The sequence below is a fragment of the Grammomys surdaster genome, unplaced genomic scaffold (assembly GCF_004785775.1).
Source record: "Grammomys surdaster isolate TR1022 unplaced genomic scaffold, NIH_TR_1.0 241, whole genome shotgun sequence".
NCBI classification, from domain to species: domain Eukaryota; kingdom Metazoa; phylum Chordata; class Mammalia; order Rodentia; family Muridae; genus Grammomys; species Grammomys surdaster.
Window position 1 is genome coordinate 2,672,110 of NW_021604686.1, and position 17,087 is coordinate 2,689,196.

The following is a 17,087-nucleotide window of genomic DNA, read 5'->3' on the forward strand; positions in this document are numbered from 1 at the left end:
TCTCTCTCTCTCTCTCTCTCTCTCTCTCTCTCTCTCTCTCTCTTTCTTTCTTTCTTTTTTTTCCCCCAGAATCAAGCCATTGTCATTTTATTTTGTTAAACAACTAGAATTTATTTATTTTTTATTTTTTTCAAAAGGAGCTCTGGCCAAGTTTTATTAAAGGAAAACTTTCTTGTTCACTTCTCACCAGTCTGCTCTGGCATGCTTCTAATAATATCAGAATCACCTGGGTCAATGATAGCCAGTGTGCAGACTCTGTAGTATTTTCCACAAGCTGTGCCCAGTTCAATATTATTGCCACTGTAGTGATGGACACCAGTTTTAGCCAACATGGCATAGTATTCTATTTCAGATTTCCTCAAAGCTGGGCAGTTGTTGGCGAGGATAACCCACTTCGCTTTGCCTTGTCTGATCATCTTCAGAGTCTGTTTGTACCCCAGCACGTACTTTCCACTTTTCATTAACAAGCTGAAGCCTAGAGTTGATCGACTCCAGAGACTTTTTCATCTTCTTTTCGGCCACCATCTTCCTGCCTTAGGTGTGAGACAGCCCCCACTCAAGAGCAGCCACCAAGATGGCCGGGGAACGAGAAAAAAAAGGCTAGAATTTATTTTTTTTTATTTTTATTTTTTAAAGATTTATTTATTTATTTTAAGTATATGAGTACACTGTAGCTGTCTTCAGACACACCAGAAGAGGGCATCCAATCTCATTATGGGTGGTTGTGAGCCACCATGTGGTTGCTGGGATTTGAACTCAGGACCTCTGGAAGAGCAGTCAGTGCTCTTAACCGCTGAGCCATCTCTCCAGCCCTAGAATTTATTTTTAACAAAATAAAATACATTGAGGTAAAATGAAAACCATCATATCTAAGTTGGACAAGCCAAGCCAGCAAGAAAAAAACAAACAAACACACACACATACACACACAAACAAACAACCAAAGGGCACAAGAATCAGAGACCCACTTATTATACATTCAGGAGTCCTATAAAAGCACTAAACTGGAAGCTATAGTATGGATGCAGAGGACCTGGTGCAGACCTGTGTGGGTCCCGTGCTTGTAAGTTCATTTAAGCTTTCTCAATTGTTCTCTGGGTGTTCTCTGTCCTCTCTGTCTCCCCACTCCTCTCTGTCCTCTTCCACGGGGTTCCCTGAACTCAGAGGGGAAGAATTAGATAGAGATATCCCATTTACAGCTGTGTGTTCCGAGGTCTTACTCTCTGCGTAGTGTCTGGCTGTGGGTCACTGTATGTGTTCCCATCTGCTGTAGATGAAAACTGAACAAGGCACTGACCTGTGAGTGTAACAGAGTATCATTAGGAGTCATGTGACTTGTTTGTAGACCAGTAGTATTTGTTTTTACCCTAGGTCTCTGGGCTATCTAGACTCTGGCTCTTGGTCATCCAAACAGTGTCAGGCATGGTGGGTCTTAAGTCGATCCAACCTTGGTTGGTTATTCTCTCAAGGTTTGTACCACCACTAGCATATTTCAGAGGTGGGACAGATGGTAGATCAACGGTTTTGTGGTTTGGTTGGCCGTTTTTGTCGTGTTATACACATTAGAACTTGTGGGGAGGAATGTGAAGTTTCTGTGTGGGCACCAGCTGGACCTCTCTATGTTCAAGGAGTAGTGTGGATGTTGTCTTCGGCAAGGGGGGCTGGTTATCAGTTTGTGGAGAGCAACTTGTTGTCTTGGCAACGGCCTGGATTATTTGGGGATTTCCATGGGTTTCATTGCTGTGAAGAGATACCATGACCTTGGCAATTCTTATAAAAGAAACTAACTGGGGCTGGCTTACAGGGCAGAGGTTTGGTCCATTGCAGGCAACTGAGAAGCATGATAGCATGCAGGCAGAGATGATGCTGGAGAAAGAGCTGAGAGTTCTACATCTGCATCTTCAGGCAACAGGAGACAACCATATAGTGTGAGTCAATAAGACCTCCGAGTTTTCCTCCACAGTGATTAACTTCCTACAACAAGGTCACACACGAAGCCTAATCTTGCCACTCCCTATGGCCAAGCATTCAAACCCATGAACCTAGGAGAATCTTTCCTGTTCAAACCACCATACCATGGAATCCTGGCCAACAACTCCATCGGGCACTAGAATCCTGGCACTAGAAGCTTTGTTTGGTGACAAGAGGTGGCCAGTGGGGGTTCCATCTTCCTCATTATCTGGAGACGTCATTAGAATCACCTTCATGTATTACAGGAAGTTTCCATGCCACTCCTCAGATGACCTTCAATTCCCGGTGTCTCTCCCCTTGTTTCCTCCTTCCCTCCCATCTCCTCTCCCCCATCCCTCCCGCTCCTCTCATCTTGCTCCCTCAGTCCCTACTACAGTCCACTCATAAAATCTATTTTCCCCTCCTAGGGAGAGGTATGTCTTCACCCCGTCCCTTCCTCTATGCCTTACCTCTCTGAATTGTGGCTTGGTTATCATTTATTTAAAGACTAATATCCAGATATAAGTAAATCCATACCATATTTATCTTTCTGGGTCTGGGTACACTCAGGATAACTTTTTTTTTCTAGCTCCTTCCATTTTCCTGCCAAGATCATGATGTACGTTTTAAAATTTTTATTTATTTATTGTTTTATTTGGGGAATGGGTTTCAAGATAGGGTTTCTCTGCGTAAGAACTCTGGCCATTCTGGAATTCACTTGGTAGACCAGGTTGGCCTTAAACTCACAGAGATCCTTCTACCTCTCCCTCCTGAGTGCTGGGTTTAAAGGTGTGTGCTATCACTCCTGACATTGCCATATTTTTAAAGAGCTGGATAATTCTCCATTGTATAAATGTACCATATTTTCTTTATCCATTCTTCTGTTAAGGGACATCTGGGTTGTTTCCAATTTCTGCCTATCATGAATAGAGCAAGAGCAACAGTGAACATTTCTCAGCTATCTCACTTCCCCATTGGGCCATGAGCTACCTACAAGCCTTCAGCTGCCAGTGCCCTGCAGGGCTCCTTTACCCAAGAAACCCAAGCTGTTTTCCATATTCATGCACTGTCCTGGGGTAGCTGGCACTGTACCCTGGGAAGGTGTCGACCGGAAAGGTGAGGTCACTGCTTAAAGGAGAACTGAAACTCCTTTTTCTTTATGGACTTCAGATTAGCATAACTGTTCTGGGAAATGGAAACTTCGGTGGGTGTCTGTGCAGACGTAGACAAGGCCTCCACCACCCGATAGTGTAACCTCAGTGGGCACCTCTCTGGGTGTGTGCCAGAGGCGTATCCCACAGGCTCTATCCACCCTGGGCTAGGAAGACAGGGCAAATTGGGCAGTCCACATGGGAGGGAGCACAAAAGTACCTAAAGGGTCAGTCAGAGATCTTCCATGAGACTGCCAGTGGGTAGAACGCTAAAGAGGGAAAGACAGGACAAGAGCACAAGTGGAAGAGACAGGCTAACGCCTCTAATTTGAGTAGATGGGATTGAAACGTGAGGGCCGTGTGTGCGGATTCTGAGGAGATAGAAACTGTAGCTATTATACTGCTCCTACTATAACCTGGTGTGCATTCAGCAGACCTTCCTAATTTTTTTCCCATCAAAATAAACTAGTGAGTAATGTTAATGGCTATTCCTCGATATGTAACTATAATGTGGTATTTTGGTGTCATTTTAAAGTAGGTCTGTGTGTATTTTTATGTGTTTGTGTGTGTGTTCGTGTGTATTCGTGTGTTGTATGGCAAGACTGGGTTCATAGCCCCAAATGACTAATAACTCAGTGTGTATCCCCAGGCTGAGCCCCGACTTTCCATCCTGCTGTATCAACCCATGTCCTGGGACCTTAGGCCTATTTTAGTATTTGTCAGTCTTTTCATTTTGAATAGGTGTCTTAGTTATTATTATTATTATTATTATTATTATTTTGGTTTTTCGAGACAGAGTTTTTCTGTGTAGCCCTGGCTGTCCTGGAACTCACTCTGTAGACCAGGCTGGCCTCGAACTCAGAAATCTGCCTGCCTCTGCCTCCCAAGTGCTGGGATTAAAGGCGTGCGCCACCACCGCCCGGCTTAGTTATTTTTCTATTGCTGTGAAGAGACCCCATGACCAACTTATAAAAGAAAGTATTAATTCGGGGTCTTGCTTATGGTTTCAGAGGGTGATTCTGTAGTCACCATGGTAAGGACCATAGCTGTAGGCTTGAAGGCATGTCACTGTAGCAGTACCTGAGCATCTTATCAGCAAGCAGGAGGCAAAGAGAGAGAGACACTGGGCATGATGGCCTGCTGTCATTGACACACCCCTTGATAGTCCACGCCTACCAATCCTTTTCAAACCGTTCCACCAAGTAGGGAGCAAGTAGTCAAATATATGAGCCTATGGGGACCATTCTCATTTAAACTACAATAGCTAATATATCCACATGGTTTAAAAAAAAAAAAGTAGATAAAGTGGATGGAGAGATGGCTCAGTACCTACATGACAGCTCACAACTGTAACTCCAGTTCCAGTGGATCTGACACTCTCTTCTGGCCTCGGGCACCAAGCAAGCATGTAACACATGGACATACATACAAGCAAGCCCAAAATCCCAACACTTAAACTAATGATATAATATTAATAGTAACTTGCATTGTTAAGGAATAAAGAGAACTTGTGGATTGTCCCTAATGTGCACGATGCCTTCTAAGTGTTCCCGTACCCTCCCTCCACGCAGCTCTTGGTTTCTTGTTTATTCTTCCAGAAGGCTTTTTATACGATGACAGGAATTATTATTATCATAGGCCTTGCCCTTAGCCTAAATCTATAAATAAATTTATAGATTTATTTCCACTCCAGAGTACGACAGTGTTCACCACCATGGCCAGGTATACCCACCCAGTCCGTTTGTCCGTTTGAAACAGAGTCTTCATATGTAGGCCAGGTTGGCCTTGGACTGACTCGTGGGGTCTTCTGCCTCAGCATTTCGAATGCTGGAAGTACAGGTACACACGGCCACACCCCGCTGCCCCCTTTGTCCCTGATACTTTACAATGCTCTCTCGTTTCACTGCATTGACTAGGATGGGGAGGGGATTTGATTATAGTGATTTAAGAGGTTTCTGTACCCAGAGGAAAGAGCCTGGGATTGGTGGTAGTTTCTAGAGAAAGAAAGAATTTATAGTTGGAGGAACAGTGGGGTAACAGAGAAGGAGGGAAGGAAATATGGGGTGGGGGAGCTTGAGCATAGGAAAATATTTGCAGGCAGCCCCTCCTCCAGGTTCTAACCTTGTCAGCAGAAGGATAAGTTAGCCGCCAAGTCATTTGCATGGGCATCTCAGCCTCCAGACCAAACATTATACAGGGATGGAGGGCCAGGCAGATTTTTGTTTGTTTGGTTGGTTTGGTTTTTCGAGACAGGGTTTCTCTGTGTCGCTCTGGCTGTCCTGGAACTCACACTGTAGACCAGGCTGGCCTCGAACTCAGAAATCCTCCTGCCTCTGCCTCCCAAGTGCTGGGATTAAAGGTGTGCGCCACCACTGCCCGGCCCAGGGAGATTTTTTTATTAGATCAGTGAAGACTGCAGGGAGACAGTGCCAGCTGCTTCTTGTGGGTGCTTCTCGGTTCCTCTTCTGAGAGTCCAGTGGAGTCCCTCCAGACAGCAAATCTTTTTTAGTATTTTCAAGTCTGGTGGGGAATACCTGGTGTCTGGTTAGTGTGAAGACAGGAAAGAAAACCTCAGGGTGCGGAACAAGAAGGTGTGTGTGTGTGTATATGTGTGTGTTCGTGTAAATGTGTATATGGTGGGAGTATAGATCCTACCAGCTCACTTCCTAGATGAGTAGACTAAGGCAGGTAGGCCCAGGGTACATGTTTCCTGAGGGTTGTAACAGAGCTGGTTCCCTGTGTCCCCTGACTACTATACCTGAGGAGACAAGGGTTGTCTCAAAACAGAGTGTTTCAAGACCCTGGGGCTTCTACTCCTGTCAGGCCTGACTCTACTGTAAAGGTTGGATACAGACTTAGAGGTGGGATAGACAGCGACCCATCCTATGGCCCCAGATCCTCCTTAGCACAAGAGAAACAAGGGAGAGACAAATAGACTGAGGCAGAGAGAGGAGACTGGATAGAGAAGAAGGAGACTGAGGAGCAGAGAGACTGAGGGGTCACCCCTCACAGTCTCCTTCAGTAGGAGTTGCCTGTTTGGAGTTGGAACTCCAGTCCACATTCATAAGACTATAGCAATGGCCACTACCTAACTTTAATGGACACCAGCAGCTGGCTTTAAAAGTTAGATTATGCCGGGCGGTGGTGGTGCACCATTAATCCCAGCACTTGGGAGGCAGAGGCAGAAGGATTTTTGAGTTCGAAGCCAGCCTGGTCTACAGAGTGAGTTCCAGGACAGCCAGGCCTATACAGAGAAACCCTGTCTCCAAAAACCAAAACAAACAAACAAACAAACAAACCAATATATAAAAAAAGCTGAGCAAGTATGGGTGGGGACGATCTGTAATTACAGAAACGATATCCCTAGACCAGCCAGAATTGGCAAATTTTGGGCTCAGTGAATCCCTGCCTCAGTAAAGGAAGTGGAGGAAGATTTAAGAAGATACCCAGTGTTGACTTCCACATGTTCGCGCACGCTCACATATTTGCCCCCCACGTACATACATATGCAAAAAAGTAATTTGAATGTGTTGAGAAACGAAGGCGGGGGAGGGGGGAGACAGCACAGAAGAAAAATGACGGAGGAGAACAGACAGCAATGGGGAGGAGCCAGGTGCTCTCAGAGTTACTCTAGGGGCACAGCTCCGTCCTCACTTGGACTGCGTCCTAACTTTGACTTTGGAGCTGGGAACGAGAAAACTGGCCTCGTAGCATCTAACTGTCTTTAGACCCTGGTGTACCCACTAGGCTTGCCACTGAGATGAAAATAAAGCCTGCTAGTCACTCTGGAGTGGCCAAAGCCACCTAGAAAAGAAAAACCTAGAGAGAGACACCCAGAGGTCCTTCTGCTTTCTGCTTTAGGGTCTGATTGCCAAAGGAAACCTGAAAAAACCAGTCCGTAATGTGTAGCGCCATCTAGTGGTGCCTGGGTAGCAACAGACTCTGTTTAGATCCGGCTTTCGAGGATCAAGGTTTGAAGGATGAGGAGGTACTTCTGTGGAAGGAAAATGTAGGGGCACAGGAGAGTTCACCTGGCCTGATCACTTCCCATCTTAATAACAAACAAACATCCCTGCCGTACCTGGACCTTGATGGATTTGGTGGGGCTGAGGGTAGAAAGGGAAGTGACCAGGAAGTTAGCCAGGAGATATCCCGCAACGTTGACAAGTACAATCGAGAAGCGTCGGGTTGTGGATTAACTGAGAAGTGGGCTATTTATAACAAAGGCCGTCTCCCCTTGTGTTAGGAGGATTCCTCCATCAGACGTAACACCCTGTAAGACAATACAATGTGAATTTCGCAGGCGTTTCTGTGGGAACGATCAGGCTAAGACCTGTTCTCAGCCTCCTTAAGTTCTCCCTCCACTCCTGATGTGTTTGCAGTGTTAAAAAAAAAATCTTCTAACTCTACAAATCATTCCCAAATACAATGCGAGTCATGATTGCTACACTTAATAATGAAAGACGCTGACAGGAAACTAATGACATACATTAATAATGGACGACTTCTTATAAACACGATTAAATATTAATTAAATTGTATTATTATTCAATTTTTTTCGCCTTACAATCAAGCCTTCATCTCAGGTTTTAACCATTTATTTGGGTCCCTGAGACCCCCAAGGGCTCTGTGCATGTCCCTGGGCGAGGACCCCTTAGGAAAGCCATAAAAAATAAAAATGAGGCAGATTATGGTGGTGTATGCCTTTAATTCCAGCACTCAGGAGACAGAGGCAGATGAATCTTGGAGTTTTGAGGCCAGCCTGGTCTACATTGCAAGTTCTAGGCTAGCCAGTGCTATGTAGTGAGACCCTGTCAAAATGAAAGTCTGGAATAAAAGTGGCTGGGCAATTAAGAGTGCTTACAGTTCTTGTAGAGAATCTGGTTTGGTTCCCAGCAACCACATGGCAACACACAACTGCCTATCAGCTCCTATCCCAGGGGATCTGATACCTTCTCTAGCTTCTTGGGCTCCTGCATGCGTGTGATGCCCACAAACACACACATAAACATCACATGCAAATAAATAAATCTTTAAAAGGTAAAAATTTTAAAAAAAAGGACATATCAGATGAGGACAGCTCGGTGCCTGGTGTACTCTTTAAGCACCCCATAAAAAGCAGTTTTATGAAACGTATCCAGGGCACATTGACTCACTCAGTCGTTCATTACCTGTTTGGGCCATGCGGATGGCTGCTGTTTGTTAAATGGATATGAGGAACCTGTCAGATGCTCTTCTAAAGAACTCTGCTGATGTCCACAGAACAGTGCTGCTGTCAACTTTGTCAGAAAACCTCCTCTTTGTACTGGTCAGGAGTGACCGTAGAGACCAATGACTGGTCAAAGTGCAGAGAATAAGGTGACGGTTGAATGCTTAGCTGTAAATGGAACAATACTGCCCCCGCCACCCCCATGCTCAGGGAACGTCCTGAAAGAAGGGGTAGAAGGATATAAATGCTGGAGGAGGCGTAAAGTGAAGTGTGGGACCATCACTTGTGGGTGTGTCACAGCTTTGCCTGCTTGAACACACAGCAGTGTGATTACCTGCACAAGATCTGTGTGGGATTGGACCTGCCAGCACCCCGTCACGGGAGAGGAAGGGGCTCATAGGACCCTACATTTTACTCACCTTCTTTTTTTTTTCTTTTTTTGTTTCTTTTTGGTTTTTCGAGGCAGGGTTTCTCTGTGCAGTCCTGGCTGTCCTGGAACTCACTCTGTAGACCAGGCTGGCCTCACTCAGAAATCCTCCTGCCTCTGTCTCCCAAGTGTTGGGATTAAAGTCGTGCACCACCACTGCCTGGCTTTACATACCTTCTTATAACTCTGATGTAACCTAATCTTTTTCTCCCTGTCTCTGTCTCTCTCTCACACACACACAACATGCACACACAGAGAGATATACAGAGACACACAGACACAGGAACACAGACATATACACACAGACACAGGAACACAGACACATACACACAGACATACATACAGATACACACAGACACAGGAACACATATACACAGACACATATATACAGACACAGACACACACACACACACACACACACACACACACACACACACACATGAAAGGAAACGTTAGTTGAGAAAACCAGAAAGATTAGCAGAAGTGAAAATAGGACAAGAGGGTAATGGAGGATGACTGTGATTGAAATTTCTATTTACATATATGAAAGCGTCAGAGTGAAACTCACTATGTATATTGATATGAATTTTTAAAACATTAAACGTTTTACTAGGCACTGACTTTTCGCTGGATAAGGCAGTGTTCTAGGTGACACTGTTAAAATAGTGAACCGACTCAACGAAGATGTAAATCCCGTGAAAGTTTTGTTGTAGTCGGGAGAACTAGACATGAGCAATAGTATTGAAGGCTGAGCGTGTCTTGGAAGAGGGCCTGGTGCATTTCAGAGCAGCAAGGAATCTGCAGGGTTAGAACGGAAACAGGCAGGAAGAGGCAGATGAGGCCAGAGGGGAAATGGGACCAGGTCAGGGGAGCAAGGGAGGCCACTGGGTGTACACTGGGAGATTCTGAAGATGCTCTGGGGAGACCAAGCAAACAAAAACAATATGTGAAGTAGAACTCTGCCCCATAGCCTGAACCATTTGCCCAGGAAACCACTCCCTTTGTCACAGTCAACTGCCAAGAAGCCAGCTTGCTGTCAACCAGACTTTAAGAAGCCAAATTGAGAGCCCAAGCAACCACCCAGGAAGCAAAACAGCTGCTTCACTGAACCCAGCGGCTGGGGCTGTGTTAGTAACTGACAGGTCTCTTGTGTCCTTGCCTCCAAGTTAGGACAAGCCAGAGAAAGACAGACATGTCCCTGTTATGATTATGTTATGTCAGAAACAGATATGTTCGCTTTTCCACAATGTCAGAATTTATTGGATAGCCAATAAATTCACAAGCTACGTGGTATTATTGGGTTTGATTTAGCAAAATAGTCCCAGTTGACCTTCATAGTTAGCTACTGACAAGCAGGAGTTCTTTTATTCCAAGCTTACTTATTGATAGTCCATTCGCTTACTTTATTTGTTCACTGTGTGTACACACTTGCATATGTCACACTGTGCATGTAGAAGTTGCAAGACAACTTGTGGAAGTCCGTATTCTCCTACCACGTGGGGTCAGGGATCACACTCTGGTCATCATTCTTGGTCGCAATCATCTTTGCCTACTGAGCCTGCTTCCCAGCCTCTTTGTTACTAATAGTAACTCTCAGATCACCCATTAATGCTTCGCAGAATAATATGCAAATGCTCAGTTTGCAGAATGGCTAAGAAAGGGCTCGAAAGGCTGCAGAGTTCAGAGAGGTGGTGCAAAGAGCTGGTACAGGAAGCTGGAGAGAGGCCTCAGCCGTTAGGACTGCACACTCAATCCTTTCAGGCGAGAAGCATCTTTCTCTATATGGCCTCTGTTGCCAGATGCTGGGACAGAGCTCTTCAAAGCCGGGAGTGTCTTTGCTTATTCATAAGAAGCCTCTTCACACTGGAGTTTAACTTAATAAAGTGGCTCCTTAAGGGACTGTAGTGGCAGGATGCAGGATGCTCACCAGGAACAAGTGTTTTAAGTTAGGACTTTCCTCTTTTTCTGTGACCTCTAGGGAAGGGAGAGGGCCAGGGAGGAGTTCACTTGCCAGTGACAAATGTTTTATGTGAATATGCAAACAATATAGAACTCTCTCTCAAAAAAAAACCCCAAAAAACAAAAAAGAAGAACAACAACAAAACCCAAAAACAAACAAACAAACAAACAACCCCTCTAAATAATAGTGAGGTCTGGAGAACTTCCAGGTCAGTAGACACACGCGATGTTGGGAAGGGTTTGAGCAGGTGTGCTGGCTAGTTTTATGTCGGCTAGACAGAAGCTAGAGTCATCTGAGAGGAGACAACCTTAATGAGACATCCTTCCAATTAGCTCAGGCTTTAAGGCAGCCTGTAGGGCATTTCTTCTTTTTTTTTTCTTTTTTGGTTTTTTGAGACAGGGTTTCTCTGTATAGCCCTGGCCGTCCTGGAACTCACTCTGTAGACCAGGCTGGCCTTGAACTCAGAAACCCGCCTGCCTCTGCCTCCCAAATGCTGGGATTAAAGGCGTGCGCCACCACAGCCTGGCCTCTGTAGGGCATTTCTTAATTGATGATTGATGCGGGGAGGGCCCAGCATTGTGGGTGGGGCCACCCCTAGGCTGATGGTCCAGCGTGCTATGAGAGGCTGAGCAAGCCACTAAGCAGCACTCCTCCATGGCCTCCAGCCCTGCTTGAGTTCCTGCCCTCAGCTCCTACCATAACAAACAGTGATGTGGAAGTGTAAGCCGAGTAAACCATTTACTCCCCAAACTGTTTTTGGCCGTGGTGTTTATCACAGCCACAGAAACAAACCCCGGTGATAACTGAGGGAGCAGGCAAGGAAGCCTTCCCCTCCGATTTGGCTGTTCAGAGTCTCATTTTTTTTTTTTTTCTAAAAGCCTACAGCACCTGGTATTCCCAGGTATTCCCAGGCGGTCTCCCATCCAAGTACTAACCAGGTCTGACCCTGCCTAGCTTCCGAGACCAGACGAGATAGGGCACATTCAGGGTGGTATGGCAGTAGATCCAGAGTCCCATTCTTACACAAACCAGTAAACGGTAAAGAACATGTTTTGTTTTCTGTAAACTATTCTAGCAAGTCACCAAGTCTGAGAAACAGGATTGTAGTTGGTTGGGCAGAAACGCAGGAGGAACTGGTGTCTGCACAAGGCCTTTGAAACTGGTTGTCAGGTGGGGCCAATCCCTTAAGCTATCTCCAGGTAGTTAGCTTTAGAATGGAACTGAGCTTCTGGATGAGCTGTCTGAGAATCCGAAGATCTTTTGTTGGTAAAGACAGTGCTCGTTTGGCTGCTTTGGCCGGTGCAGGTGCAGTCATTTCGAATGCATACCCAGAAGCTGCAAACACTTCACCAGCTCCTTCAGGCTGCCTGCCCCCTTAGAGTTTAGAGACTGGCTGTCCCAGTCTCTCCCATTCCTAGCCCCTGAGAGCAACTCACCTGTGTCTGTGAATCTGTCATTTCACCCCATTGGAGTATAACTAGATTCCTGCCCGCAGTATCCTTTGATACCGTGTCACTCAGCATTTTGTCAGGAGGTCCACCCACCAAGGCTGAGTTTATTCTTCATTGTTGTAGCAGTCTGGGATGTGGACAAACTGGTGTGCTTGCCTACTTACATTTGGGGAAATAGCCGAGTATTTTATTTATGGGGGGCTATTACAAATAAAGCTGCTACGAACAGGTCCCATTGGGAGAAATAAATGTCATTTTTTTTTCTGGGACCAATGTGAGACATTGGAACTGCTGGGCCTTCTGGTAAGTCCATTTTTAGTTTTAAGAAGAACTGGTTATGTTTTGAAACTTGAGTCAAACATGGTAGATGGGAAGAAAGGAAAAGAAGAGGGGGGGTTGACTAAGGACAGCCACATACTGGATGGTACTAGAACAGTGCCGTGCATGGAGGTGGTGGCAGCTCACCACTCCAGAGGAAACAATGACCCAAGCTACTGAGAAGTGAAAAAGCCACAAGACACTGTTAGCTGGGGACATTGCCTCAGAGGGTGTCAGGAGTCAGGCAAATAACCCTTTGATTATTTGCATATGTGAAACGTTGTAGAAAGTCACTGGAGGCCGGGCAGTGGTGGCACAGGCCTTTAATCCCAGCACTTGGGAGGCAGAGGCAGGCGGATTTCTGAGTTCGAGGCCAGCCTGGTCTACAGAGTGAGTTCCAGGACAGCCCGGTCTATACAGAGAAACCTTGTCTCGACACCGCCCCCCCCCCCAAAAAAAAAAAAAAAAAGAAGGAAAGTCACGGGAGAATCGTGAGTTACATTGTAACAGGAAGAGGCTGATAACCTACAGAAGCATGATTTACTAAAGCTGTCAGACTTGAGGTCAGAGGCAAGTTAGAAACTGAATTCCAGTGGCAAGCTCTTCCTGAGAAAGACAAGACCAGCTGTTCTCCTGGGTAGGAAATGTGGGGGTGGGGCAAGACTGTGCCCTTCTGGTGAGCTCCTGTCCGAGGCCCTTTCCTGGCTTGGGGAGAAAGGCTTGGGGGGCAGGAGGCACGGCTTCGCAGTGCACATGCCCTCCAGCTGCTGCCTGCTGCAGCGCAGGCACCGTACCCCATTGATTCCCTGGCTTAGTTGCCAAAACTGTGTCCCCCCACTCTCCCCCGCTCCAAGGCTGCTGCAGAGGAGGCAGGAACCAACACTCTCTGGGCTCTCAAGACAAGATAAAAATTCTGACACCTTTGTCCTGTAGGTGAGGCAGGAACTCTGTCCCAGGCACACTGGAGATGGATGGGACAGAAACATTGTGGGATCCTCACCTTCTGAGACCTTAGGAGGCTGGGCCAGAAGAACCCAGCAGCACCCAGGGGCTCCCTACTGGCTCCAAACACAGTGACCCACATCCACACTCGGCTTCTCCAAGGCTCGCACGAGAGAGCAACGGTAACCACACTTCCCACTAGTGGGAGAGCAAGAGGAGAGTGCAAAACAAATTAATCTCAGACTTGGGGAGGGAGGGTTGGAGGTTTGAAGTCAGTTTGGGTTGTCTCGAAAGATAAAAGTTGGTGGTGCATGCCTTTAATCCCAGCACTTGGGAGGCAGAGGCAGGCAGATCTCTGAGTTCGAGGCCAGCCTGGTCTACAGAGTGAGTTCCAGGACAGCCAGGGCTACAAGAGAAACCCTGTCTCGAAAAACCTAAAAAAAAAAAGAAAAAGAAAAAGAAAAGAAAGATAAAAGTTATATCAACAATAGTCAAAAGGAAAGCAGTCCAAAAGCAGCGAGAAGAAATAGACTTTGGAGTGAGGAAGGAAAGACAGAACATAAAAGGGTGGGCTTGTCAGAGGAGACAACAGTTTCCAATGGTGTGTGCGCTGGAGAACAGCGTCTCAGGAGACAGACAATTAAAACCACAGAGCTGAGGGAAGACACGGAGAGAGTCCCCTCTTAGCACAGTAAAAGCAAGCACACAAAATTGGAGTGGTTATGGGTCATTGGATAACTTGAAGAGCACTAACCAATTTAATCTGACGAACATTTATCCCTGAGCTGTTCCACCCAACAACAGCAAAATCCACATTCTTTCCAAGTGAATGTGTAGCCTTCGCTAAGACCACATTCCGAGCCATAAATCAAACCTCGATGAATTAAAAATAATTGGAATCATTCAAAATATGTTCTATCATGATAACTCAAGCTATAAATCAGTAACAGAAAAATATCTGGAAAACCACCAAAGGATTTGGAAATCAAACAACAGGCTTCTGAAATAACTTATGGCTCTAAGAAGAAATTAGGAGAATATTAGAAATATTTTAATTAAGTGAAAATAAAAACACAATTTGTCAAAATGTGCAGAGCCCAATTTAAAGCCATGTTTAAGAAAAAATATTTTCAAAATAGAAAAGAGGGGATGCTGGAGAGCTGGCTTGGCATTTAAGAGCACTTGTTTGGTCTTCCGGAGGAACTCAGTTTGGTTCCCAGCATCCACATGGCAGCTCACAACCATCTCTAACTGTAGTTCCCGGGGATCTGATGCCCTCCTCTGGCCTTTTCCGGCACTGCACACACACAGTGCACAGACTTTACACTAAGGCAAGAAATTCAAACACTTAAAATCTATAAAGAAAAGAAAATAGCTGTAATTTTGTTTAAATAAATATTTCTTTGATAGGACAAAAACAAAAACAAAAAAAAAACAAACAAAAAACAAAAACAAAACTCCATAGTCCATATCAGAAAAAAATATCTGGATACACTGCCTCTCACTAAAATTAAAACCACTGCTATTTAAGAATTGTAGTTAGAAGCTGGGCGGTGGTGGCGCACGCCTTTAATCCCAGCACTTGGGAGGCAGAGGCAGACAGATTTCTGAGTTCGAGAGTTCGAGGCTAGCCTGGTCTACAGAATGAGTTCCAGGACAGCCAGGGCTACACAGAGAAGTCCTGTCTCGAAAAACAAAAAACAAAAAAACAACAACAAAAAAGGATTATAGTTAGAGCCGGGCAGTGGTGGCACACGCCTTTAAGCCTTTAATCCCAGCACTTGGGAGGCAGAGACAGGCAGATTTCTGAGTTCGAGGCCAGCCTCTACAGAGTGAGCTCCAGGACAGCCAGGACTACACAGAGAAACCCTGTCTCGAAAAACCAAAAAAAAAAAAAAGAATTATAGTTAGGTAGCCAGGAGGTGGTGACACACCCCTTTAGTTCCAGCAATCAGGAGGTAGAAGTGGATCTCTGTGAGCCTGAGCCCAGCCTGGTCTGCAGATCGAGTATTTGGGACAGTCAAGGCTACACAGAGGAACCCCATCCCCACCCCTCGGAAAAAGAATTATATTCAGAAATGAAGACAAGCCACAGAGTGGCAGACTGGGACTGGGATACTCACACAATGCATAACAGGTAAGCTCAACAATGTACAAATAAGTCAATTAAAAATGGGAAGTTTTGAACAGAGATTTCATTGAAGAAGAGATATGATGACCCATAAGAAACAGATACATAATAACATTAGTCAATAGGGAAGTAAGTTTAAAGCCACAGTGAGATAGTGCTCCCTAGCTACTACATTCCTAGAACGGCTTTACAAAGATGAGCCTGTGTGCCGGAGAGCGGTGGGACAATAGTCGCTGGGGAAAGCTCAGTAGTTCTAAGACAGTGAAATCTACCCTTGCCATGTGACGCAGTGACTTCATTCCTAACTTAAGAAAAAGTGAAACCACGGATGCCCGCCTCAAAAGCTTGTGTGAGAATATTGACAGCAGCTTTCCTTTAAGGGCCCAAATCTAGGGAGAAAACAAACAAAAACAAACAAACATGAATCTACTGGTAAACGGACGAACAATCGTGGTATGTCCGTGAAAATCGTGGTACGTCCAAGAATATGGAATATGAGGAAACCAGGAAAGAAAGTCCTGGGGCTGAGATCGCAGCTCAGCACCGGGAAAGTCACGTGGTCCGCAGCACTGGGGAAAGTCACGTGGTCCAGTCCGAGTGCTGCAAGAAAACAATGTAACAAAGTACTGATCCACGCAAAGGACTTAGTGAGTCTCAAAAGCATGATTCCAGAAGGAATATGGTTTTGCTTTGTGATAATTACATAACACAGCAAATATAGTAAATTGAATGTATGCTGAGCCTGTGGGGGACAAAGTGACATGGTTCCTGCCCCTGGGACAGGGCCCTGGTGTGAGCCTCCATAAGTCTCAATCGCTGCTGTGGCCATAAGGCTTATTTTTTCGAGAGTCGAGAGTGTGGCTATGTCTCAGCAAAATGATAAACGGTCGGACCTCCAGGACAGCCCTTAAGGCTATGGGAAAGAGCTCTAAATACATTTCAAAAATGTATAATTTCTCAACTACGCAAAAATATAAGGATGCAATATGAATTATGAGGAGCTTCATGAATCTAAAGCAACAGAGGTAGTTACACTCATAGCCAACTTGTCAGAAAGATACAAAGACAAACAGATGCAAATGCAGGCAGATTCCTGAGTTCAAGGTTAGCCTGGGACACAGCAAATCCAGGCCCAGGTGTGGTGAAAATGGTAATTTCAGGGCAAGGTCCCACCCAACTAGTTTATTCCGCTGTGCTTAACAAAGGCTGACTGAGTTCTGAATTGTTTGCAACATTAAGAAACAAAAGTATACTTGCTGTCCTAGAAATCGAAGGGCTGGGGTAGCAGGATGCTGGTTCATAAAATAATCTAAAGGAAAACTGGAGTAAGTGATGGTTTTAATATATAAAATAAAAGACTGGACCAGAGTTCTGTAGGAGATGAGCTATCCAGAGAACATTTTTTTTTTTTTTAGGATGAAAAGAGAACAGCTTAGAGAACTAACACACACACACACATGGACACTCACACAAGCACACAAGCAAGCAGGACATGGACAGATCTCTCTCTCTCTCTCTCTCTCTCTCTCTCTCTCTCTCTCTCTCTCT

General features: G+C 45.4%; 1 pseudogene; it reads right to left on the reverse strand.

The window, feature by feature from the left end:
* Positions 1-119: 119 nt before the first annotated feature.
* On the reverse strand, positions 120-525 carry LOC114626925 (annotated as a pseudogene).
* Positions 526-17,087: the final 16,562 nt, after the last annotated feature.